This window comes from Polypterus senegalus, chromosome 6 (genome assembly GCF_016835505.1).
Source record: "Polypterus senegalus isolate Bchr_013 chromosome 6, ASM1683550v1, whole genome shotgun sequence".
Classification (NCBI taxonomy): Eukaryota; Metazoa; Chordata; class Cladistia; order Polypteriformes; family Polypteridae; genus Polypterus; species Polypterus senegalus.
In genome coordinates, this window is record NC_053159.1 from 23,956,324 (window position 1) to 23,967,102 (window position 10,779).

General features: G+C 44.8%; 1 protein-coding gene across 2 annotated transcripts in view; it reads right to left on the minus strand.

Annotated features, from left to right (window-relative positions):
• arhgef19 (Rho guanine nucleotide exchange factor (GEF) 19) overlaps nt 1-9,530 on the minus strand; it is a 112,035-nt gene extending 102,505 nt beyond the window's left edge. For both annotated transcript variants that reach the window (XM_039755595.1, XM_039755596.1), the window contains exon 1: nt 8,995-9,530. The gene's annotated coding sequence lies outside the window, so the exon portion shown is untranslated. The remainder of the gene's footprint in view (nt 1-8,994) is intronic.
• Nucleotides 9,531-10,779: the final 1,249 nt, after the last annotated feature.

Here is a 10,779-nt window from a genome sequence, read left to right on the forward strand (position 1 = left end):
CTCAGGTTGTGCAATATTATAACTGTATCACAAGTTCACAGTGAGGTAATTGTACTTATAAGTACAAACAGTTCTACAAGGAGCACTTGATGGACTGATTGAGTGCGTTTAGAGCTCTTGGGATGAAACAGTTTCTGAACCGCGATGTCCGTACAGGAAAGGCTTTGAAACGTTTGCCGTGTGTGAAGCAGTTCAATAGACAGCATGGCTGAGGCAGTGTGTGCTTGATGCTGTATACCGATAATTCTCTTTCTCAGCTTCTGTAGATCTTTGATTCCCCACTCAGATACAGTGATATAAATACTCTGAGTGGTGCAGTGAGAGTAATATGGAAAAAGATGATCCGCTGTGGCAACTCCTAACGGGATCAGTTGAAAGAAGAATAAGAAGGTGCAGTGAGAGCAACAACGCTAAAGCAGCTATGGTATTTAGAATAGTTTGACCATTATGTGGACCATTATATTGTTACAGGTTAAATACAATCAGATTCATTAAACTAATAAACAATATGCGGTTAATTTCAGTGTATTTGTAAAGCTGCGTCAGGGATGTGGATCTGAAAAAGAAAGATAAACCACAAAGGAACAGTAGCATTGCTTTGACGCTGGGTGCCGCCAGTCTGCAAAACCGAGCAGAGAACTTGCGTACGCCAGGGTATGAGCTACCGTGGGAATGTGCATGGCTTTACGGCAAGTTTAGGTTTTATACATCACGATTTGAGCATTGAAATGCAACATTTCTGTGCATACGCACCATTTATACATGAGCCCCCTGGTCTTTAAACAGGCCAAAAGTCAAAACCCAAAATAGCCAAAATCTTCAAAATACCAACATGTTAGTCAAAACTCTTAGTTGAAAACCTGAGGCCAAACAAAGTCCTGACTGCCTTGCAATTCTTTCTCTTAAGATAAACCCTCCATACATCCATTATCCATCCATCCATCCATTATCCAACCCACTATATCCTAACTACAGGGTCAAGGGGGTCGGCTGGAGTCAATCCCAGCCAACACAGGACGCAAGGAAGGAAACAAACCCCGGGCAGGGCGCCAGTCCACCGCAGCTTAAGAGACACGCAAAGCTTATTTAGGAAGAAGGACAAGGAGAACAGGCCACCAAGTTAAGTCATCATGCAATGTGACCACATTTTGTAATAAAATGTAATGCTCTCAGAATAAAATTGCAGAGCAAAAATATAACAACATAATGACAAAAGATAATCAGACTTAGAAACAAATTAAAGATAAGAAACTAAACAGTTTCAGTACGTCTGCAGACCAACAGTCATTAGATGCCCAGAGAACAAGACTGGCAGTCTTGGTGGTTTTGATCAACAGGTTCCTATACAATGAGGTTAGTGCCTTCTGGAATCACCTTGGTGCTGTGCTAGATGATGACACTGACAAAGATGTCAATATACCAATTAATTGATATGCCAATATACCACTGAAACCGTAGGATGGTTTTCATAAATTCTGCATCCACAGAGAATGAAGATTCAACTTCCAGTGGCAGAATGATAAAGACTCTAAAATATGGCAGAAGATTGAGATGGTCTTTGTTTAAAATGAAGTGGCAAAGATTAGCTATCCTGGTTATTCCAAAATCCTTAGTAAAAATGTTAACATGGCAAAGGAGTCTTATGCTCCTATAGGGAGAATCCAGGCAACAGTTCTCAGGTGAGAAATCACAAACCGCCGTCAGACACGTGTGCATGGGAGACAGTTTAAGGGATCAGGTGATGGTACTTCTCCACCTATCCAGGAGGTGGCACTGTGTGATAACGCTCTCTCTTTCTCTCCCTCTGCAGACCATAAGACTGATGGTTCTCCTCCAATGGTGTCACTTCTGGTGTCCGCCCACCTGGACTCGCCTCTTCCTGCCTGTTAATCACATGACTGGAAGACCTGCCATTTTCAACATTAAGAATAAGACTCCAGCCTAAGAAGACTCATTTTGTGTTTTAAACACATGTTTTCTTTCCCAAGGTTTTTTCCATTTTTTCCCTACAAGGGTTTTTTTGGGATTTTTTCCTTGTCTTCTCAGAGAGTCAAGGCTGGGGGTCTGTCAAAAGGCAGGGTCTTTTAAAGCCCATTGTGGCACTTCTTGTGTGATTTTGGGCTATACAAAAATAAAATGTATTCTATTGTATTGTATTTTCTTTTATTTCAACTTTATAATAGAGAGGTTTGGCCCTAAGGTGCCCCAAAACATTTCAGTTGTCCTGTGTTTCTATCTGGGGAAGGGTCTAATAAGAATAATAAGCCCACTGATGTCTGTTCAGGTTCGGTCCTAGAGGACCCACCTCTTCCACCACGCAGGCGATTTAAAGAACAGAGTCGCCAGACATTGGCATTCACTCGTGAACCAGATTCCTGAGAGAACGGAGGTCCGAGAAGCACTAAGTATAAGAAGACTGAGAAGAGAGGTGCCATTTGACAAGCAACATCCCTGATTAGTTTCTGTTGTTTGGATTTTACTTTTGTACAATTGCACACATCAAATGGGTTACCAGCTGATCTTCGGCTCTTTACCATTTCCTTCTTGTTCTTTCATGTATTTCAGTAATATTTTTACAATTTGTCACGCAGAAAAAATCCAAAATTTGACATTAAAAATATAACAAGCACACAGCCTGCAGCTGAGGGACCTGAAATAGAGAGGCAACAGGGGGAAAAAACTAAAAAACCTAACAGATCCCAACCATTGACTATCACGATAAAACCTTCACCAGTGTTAATGGGATGACACTTTCTAACATTGTAGGTGCCAGAGGGGAAGGACGGGCACCCAGGCAAGGATAAAGGAGGGACTCATACCCTCCAGGAGACCATAATGGATGGACTGGATGAATGGGCCTACGAGGAGCAATTTATTCCCCCACACAACAGGTGGCAGTGTACCTCAGGGCTAAACCCAATCAGGACACCTGCAGGGGAGCATGGGAGTTGGAGTCTGGAAACACAGCCCTGTTGGGGTCTTTGGGGACCACCAGGGGGCACTGTCTGAGAAGGACAGTCTTGGTTTCCTCATAACCCCAGTAGTGCTGCAGACAACTTGGACAGGAGACCAGAAGCAGTTCCCAAGTGTAGTTTCAAAGAAAGCCCACTGCCTCACTTAAAGGGATTCAGAGTCGGGAGGCAGTGGGCAACGCTCTCTTGAAGGAGGAAGGAGGATTGTGAAAACTTTATTTTTACTGGTGTTCTTATAAAATAATTATTTTGAACCTGAAATTGTCTTTGACATTGCTGTTTCTGTGGTTTGAGGCTCAGTGGCACCCCCCCTTGTGGTTACAGCATCATCAGCCTTTCTGAATACCGTAGCAAACAACTGCAAATAATCTTAAGGGTGCTATTCAGATGCAGATGATATGATAGAACTCCCACAAAAATAGATATTCCTCAAGCTGTCAGACACTAACTGATGTGGCCACCTCCAAAATCAAAGAGAGGGACAATACCATATGATCTGACTGGCATCTCTCTCTGTCTCTCTGATCTCTAGCTGGCAGCTGGAGGAGGCGGTAGGCCATACATCCTGTACACTGCTGTGTGTGATTTCAGGCTCATTTCATGATGTTTTCCCATGCTTTACGGTCAATGGTGATGGTCCTGGCATGGTTGAGTCATTGGATCTTCCTCCACTTGTTTGGTCCACATTTTGTTGAGCACAGTCTGTTGTATCCTCCACTGGGTGGCTCGCTGTCTCCAGAGGAGTCTGTGTGGTAGCTTGTTTGTGCCCATTCTGCACAGAGAGCCAGACAACCTCAGCCTTCGCTGCTTGATTTGCTTGTTGATCGTTGGTTGCTGTTGACATCTTGCCTGCATGGTTTCGTTGGTGATGCATTCACGAAATGAGACTCCCATGATCTGTCGCAGACATGCATTTGGAATACCTCGAGTTTGTTCAATTCCAAGGTCCATGTTTCTGATCCATAAAAGAGGATTAGTAAAATGAGCGTCTGCAAGAGGCAAAGTTTGGTCTTCATGGAGACATTGGTTCTCTTCCGTAGGCACCTTTTTAGGGAGGCAAACACCACAGCCATCTGTCTGATTCTGCTGTGGAAGCCACCTTCTTCTCCTGGATCAGCGACCCTAGGTATTTGAAGACTTGCACCTGCTCAATCTGAACATCCTTGAGCTGGACAATGGCCTGCGATCCATCTATTGTTAGCACCTTGATTTTGTCCATGTTGATTTTCAAGCCAACGACTGGGTGATGTGGGTGATATCGTAGAGGATGTTGGCATCGTTTGCGAAAAAAGCAATATTGTTGGCAAACATGCCTTCCGTCATGAAGTGGTCCTCATCATACTGTACTCAACTTCTGCCCTGGAATGCTTTTCTCATGATGGTGTCGATTGTGATGTTGGAAAGCAGTAGAGAGGCTCCAACCCCTTGGCAGACTCCAGTTTGAACTCTAAACTCTCCAGATAGTTCATTTCAGATACACACCTGGCTGGTTGAACCATTGTACGCTGTTTGGGGAAGTGTGATGACTTTCAAGGGCATGTGTTCAATCTCCAGTGATCTCCACAGGGCAGGACAGTGAACATAGTCGAGCGCTGACTTGAGGTTGATGAATACAATGACATTTCACTGCCCATACTGGATACTTTCCTTAATTAGTTGACAAGACTGGCACAGTGGAAGAGCTGCTGGACTTTAAAGCCAAAGGTCGAGACCCCTCAGTGAATAACTTAACCTGTCCATGCATCATCCATAGAAAACACAAGTAAACGATTGTAATGTGTGCCAAAGGTGTCTGCAGGATCCATAATGTCAATGTCAAACACGTTCTGCTTTATTTAGCACGGTGGCTATAAAGGGCAAAGTATAGTGCCGTTCTACAGTGAATACCATTCAAAAGGGCCTTTACCATCCACAACTTCAGTAAGTCGTCCATTTTCTTAACACACAGTCCACATTTAAAGCTGCAAAGGGGCGAGGCCTGGCACAGTAGTGCTGGATGTACGACAGAAACCAGTCCTGGGTGAGAAGCCAGTCCATAGCAGGGCAAATTTCACATCTCCAATTTACGTGATATGCACCTATTGGAGATTTAAAAATGTAAGCAGAGAAGGGATGGACATTCAGTGTCCACACAGACTCAAAAACTAGTCTGCACAATTTTCTAATATACTGAGGATTCAGACAGCATTCAGATTTCTCCATTTTTTCACAATTTGTTCTGTTGCAGCCGCCTGCTGAAATCATTTACACTCAATTCTTCGCTTGTCAATCAACACTCAATATCCCAGAATGACAAAGTGAAAGCGGGATTTTGTGAATTCTTGCAAGTTTGTTAAATATATAAAAGTGTAAGATTACTTTGACACAAGTACGACATATGAAGACTTTTGTTATGATATTTGAACTCTGGCTCAGGTGCAATCCCATTGTATTGGTCATCACTGAGATGTTTCTATGCCTTGTTTGGAGTCCACCTGTGGTCACTTTAATTAGGTGCACATGATTTGGAAAGGCACGCACCTGTGTATTAAAATTCCCCCAGTTGAGCAAAACCCAAACTATGAGGTTGAGGGATTTGCTTGCAGCGTGCAGACACAGGATTGTGTTGAGGTGAAGATCTGAGGAAGGATACAAGATCTTTCTGGAGCATTGAAGGTTCCAAAGATCACTGTTGCTTCCAGAATTCTTAAATGGAAGAAGTCTGGGACAACCACAACTCTTCCCTGTGCTGGCCTCCTGGGCAAATTAAGCAATCATGGGAGAATGTTCTCAATGACTAAGGACTCAATGATCACTCTGGCTCAGCACCAGAGAACCTGTGTGGAAATGAGAGAATCTTTAAGAAGGAAATTAATCACTTTCAGCATTCCATTAATCTGGCAGACTGGCCAGACAGCACATGAAAGTCTGCTTGGAGTTTGCAAATGGCCACCTAAAGAACTCTTAGACTGTGAGAAACATTCTCTGGTCTGATGAAACCAAGACTTAAAGTAACTGCTTAGCCTCAGTTCATGTCGAGAGGAAGGCAGACCCTACTCATCACCTGTGCAATACCATCCCAATGGTGGAGCATGGTGGAGGCAGCATCATGCTGTGGGGTTGTTTTTCAGTAGCAGTGACTGAGAGACGAGACAGAGTTGAGGAAAAGCTGAAAGGAGAAAAGTATAGAGATACTCTTAATGAAAAACTGACCCAGAGTGCTCTGGACCTCAGATTGGGCCAACAGTTCACCTTCCAGCAGGACAATGACCCTAATCACAAAGCAAAGACAACTCAGGAGTGACTTAGGGACAACTCTGGGAATGTCCTTGAGTGGCCCAGTCAGAACGTAGACTTGAACCCACTCAAACATCTCTGGAGAGACCTGAAAATATCCGTTATTCACTTTGTCATTCTGGGGTATTGAGTGTTGCTTGGTGAGAGAAAAATTGGATTTCAACGATTTTAACGCAAGGTTACCCCATAACAAAATGTGAAAGGGGGTCTGAATAGATTGTGAAGGTTCTGTATAATAACCACTCTGCCTCTGAAAGATCAGATTCAAAACAAGGTGGTCAAGGAGATGTGATGTCCTGGAAGGGGTGATAGGTGGTGGGATCTCACAAGACTGTGCTCTGCCAAAGGTGCAAAGTAGAATTGCATTGTAAGGCGGCACCATTTCCTGTACTCTTCCCTCCAGTGAGAGTAGAAAACACAGAGTTCTGAAGGGCCAAAACTGGCATTAGTGAAGTGCCCTGGTGAAGTGGAAGCAGACTGATGCAGGTGGGCAGAGTCTTACATGCGTGTAATAATCCATTAAAGGGGCTCATTTATCACAAGGCCTGTCCTAACATATTAGTTCACCTGCCATCCTGCTTTTTATGGAACATTCAAATAGCAAAGCAGAGATTGCAGCAAGCCTGTAACAAGCCCAAGGTTCAGTCCACCTACCCGGTGGGTCACTTCAGGTGTCACAAACACAGATGCACAAGGCAGAAAATGAAACAAGTGGATGAACGCACTACGATGGAGGAAGAATAACATACACTTAGGGTTAATTACAAGAGGCACATGGAGCAAAACATTCAGGTGTGAGCATCAGTAGGCTTTGCACCCTAGGAAACAAGTTACCTGAACTATTATATAACATTTCAGTAAATATTTATCGCTCTGTTGCTGATCTTTCTGATCATAAAATATGTCATTACGATAGCAATTGATGATAAGGATTCATAATCCATTGCAGAACTATGGCATTAGCGGGTTCCTCTAGAGTGCCTCTTTCTCTTGCACAATTTGACTCAAAAACAAATCAACACATTTCATAACAGGCTTAAGTTTGGAGTTTGGGATTATTCTGTCCAGCTGTTTTAGCTCTGGACCGTCCTAACGAAACTGTGACACACACACACACACAGACAGACAGTCACACGCTCATCATCGAGATACCAATGTTTTCTGTATCAGTGGACTCTAAAACATCGAGATCCGTTAAAAAATGACATTTTTGATGAATCTAAAGGATTAGGTTAGGATAGGTTATGGTGGGGGAATGGCACAAAGGAAAAAAATAGCAGACATGCATGAGCGGGTTGTCAATCTGCCCATAGTTCACCTCAGTACCACAAAGTGTCCTGCTCCGCACCATGTCATCTCTGATACTTGACTTGAGGATGCCAGTATCTTTCCCTTTATGTGGCTTCCCACGTGGAGGCTGGTAACTTTCCCTTTACTCATCCCTCTTGCATAAAGGCCTATGTCTTTCCCTGTTCTTCTTCCTCCCATCCAGAGTCCTCCATCTTTCTCTGTATCCCTTCTTTTCATGGAGGAGATTTAAAAAGTCTCTTCCTGTGCTCCTCCCTCCTCCAAGCATGCAGTTTGGTAAGCTGGTAGTCTCTGCTAACATGACTGCATGTCTGTAATTCAGCATCATTTGCTTTAGAGGAAATCTGGTCAGTCAGGGCCATCTTAACGCATGGGCATGCTGGGCAGTTGCCACGAGCATGGGGCCCCATGCTAATCTATGTATGTTGTGACTTGCTGAGCGGTTGTGTAGGTAGGGGTACCAGTGCACTGCTTTGCCCAGGCGCCTATTATGCTAAAAGTAGATCTGTCTTTGCATAATGGGGCACGGAGCCTCCTGTTACAAGCGCAATATAGACAGGTCATTTTGGCTTCTGGTGTTTCTTCTTGTACTTTTCCCTCTCTCAAAAATGCTAAATGCACAAGAATTGGTTTGTAGGATAAGTAGCCATATTTGTTCTGAGCTTTTACCAATTTAACCGCACAACCACCTGACATGAAAATGAAGTGGCCTGACTGGGAGTCACTGGTTGAGCTGGAATCTGAATAGAGAGCCTTAATCTTCCAAAACACTTGACAGAAGGCAGACATGATTCCTAGACAGTGGTTAAATAACACAGGCACTAGAAGAGAAGCAGACGGTCACTCACTGAGCAAGTGCAATGTGTGACATACCGGCCGAGCAGCCCGCTTGGCCCACAGGTGTGAGACATGCCATGTACTCAGAGAGCAGAAGCTGAGACCCCCACTGGTGAAGGAGCAGCACAGCATAAGTTCCCCTGACCAGCCTTTTACTAACTAATCACATCCCTGTGACTTGCTCCACATGAATTACCCTGCGTCTGGCCTAGAGCTTCTTCAGTCTTCTAACCTTAACGTGGCATGCCTGGCAGCATGGGAGTTGGAAGATGCACAAAGCCATCACCGTGCTGCCACGTGAGCGCACTCTCCGATAATTAATGCAAGCGGATCTGCTGGCAGGCGACTTTGTGCATGTCTGTGCAGACGGAGCACCTGGGACGTGCTGGATTTCCTTACTTGTGCACACGCACATGCATTGACTTGGCTGTACTGCACTCTCTAAGAATTCAATCCAAGGGTACGCTGCTTCCCACCAAAGATCTCCACTTGCTGTCCAACTGGAGATATACCCCAATGCCAACCCCAAGGGTGGCATCTCTGCATACATGTCCTTTCCAAGCCAAACAGAGAGAGCAAAGAGAGAGCCTGAGGTGCTTACCTTATGGGAAGCTGCAGCTCCTTCTTAAGCCACTGTGGAGTTGCATCGGTGAACACCAAACATGGTGATGACTGTGACTGTCCTGGGTTCCCATTACCAGCCCACTGGTTCCAGCTACTCCTAAAGAGGCACCCAGCAGCCAGCGTATTCAATCCAAGGGAGTTTCCAAAGATCAGAGAGAAAGGCCAGCTTGTGTTGCTCCGCTTGCTGCCATGTCAGCTCACCTCTCCAACTCTCAACAATCTCTTTCTCCCTCTCTCTCTCTCTCTCTCTCTCTCTCTCTCTCTCTCTCTCTCTCTCCTCTATGAGTTATTTATGGTTTTATCTTTAGCACCTGCCGGCAGAAGGGAGAGGAGCTCACATGCCAGGAAAAGCCTCTGTGTGTGTGTGTGTGTGACAGCCGGGCTCCAGCAAACCGCTGGGATCAGATGAGACGCCAGGTGAGGCGGGGAGGAGGGGGGCGGGGGGGCGTCATTGTCCATAAGCCTGTGTGTCTGTGCAGACTAAGCAAGGGAGCTGCCAGAACTTGCACTGGATCTCCACATCCCTCCCCCTACGCTGCTGCCTCACTCGCTCGCTCGCGCTCACTGAGGTCTGAAAAGACAGTGGGTGTGGCCTGAGCTGGCTATACACACACACACACACACACACAAAGTACACGCCCACTGACCAAGCAGCCTCACAGACAGGTGTGGAGGTGGAGCTAGTGCAAGTGGGAGGAGCCTGAGTGCTTACCTCCAAGTGCTTTGTAAAGCTGGATGTCTGCAAAGGGTGCTGGATGAAATTAGGGCTTAGCTGATTAAATGTGAGATGTGCATAAAATAAAAAAAAAGAAAACAAATAGAATTCACAGGCTGTGTAGAAATTCTCTATTGGCATCTCATTAAAAAGACAAAGGTTCTAAATCTTAACAAAGCAACTCAATTAAAATTAAGGCGAAAGAAGGATGTTCCATTAGGAACAGTTGCCTGTTATTAATTGAGAAAGTAGCTGAAGTGAAAAATGCAGCCGGTTATATCAACAAGCTGACCTGTACGTCTAGTGAGCACCTTGCGACAGAAAAGGGGGCTTCAATACCCCCAAAACAAGTGTAAGATCATACAAATTGGTTGAGAGAAACAAATAAAAAATATAAACAAAAACAAATCAGGACACAGTCATTGCAGCCCATCTAGAATCTACAGGGTCTCACAAAGGTAACAATCACCTCTGTAAAGCCGACGTCACATTACACGACTTCTAGTCATTTGGTATGTCAGGCTTTGTCACCGGACTATGTCAGTTTAAACAGCTGGGAATTGCTGAGTGTGTCTCAATTAGTGACTGTTGTGACCACCAGGGGCGCCTTGTTGCCCTGACTACAGACACAACTCACCCACAGAGAGTTCCAGGTTTTGTTTAAATAAAGATTTATTAACAACAATACCTACTCCAGGTTTCAAATCAATAATACAGCACACACCAATTCATTTAGCGTCTTCCGTCCTCCTCCACATGTGTCATCTCACTCCCTCCCAATTCCGGCTCACCTTTCAGGAGTGAGATGACTTCTTTTAGGCCAGACCCAGGAGTACTTCCATTTTTATGGTGTTACGCAACTGGAGTACTTAAGGGTCAGATGGAAGTCCTCTAAAACATGGAGAGTTACTCCTAATAGTGTCACCTGGCGGCACCCAAGGGTTCAAAACTCCAATTCCCAGGCCACCCTGTAGATGTTTTGGCCAAACCAGAGAAGCAGTGACGCCTTTTATACCGGGGAACAAATTGTTCATCTATTATTTGTTC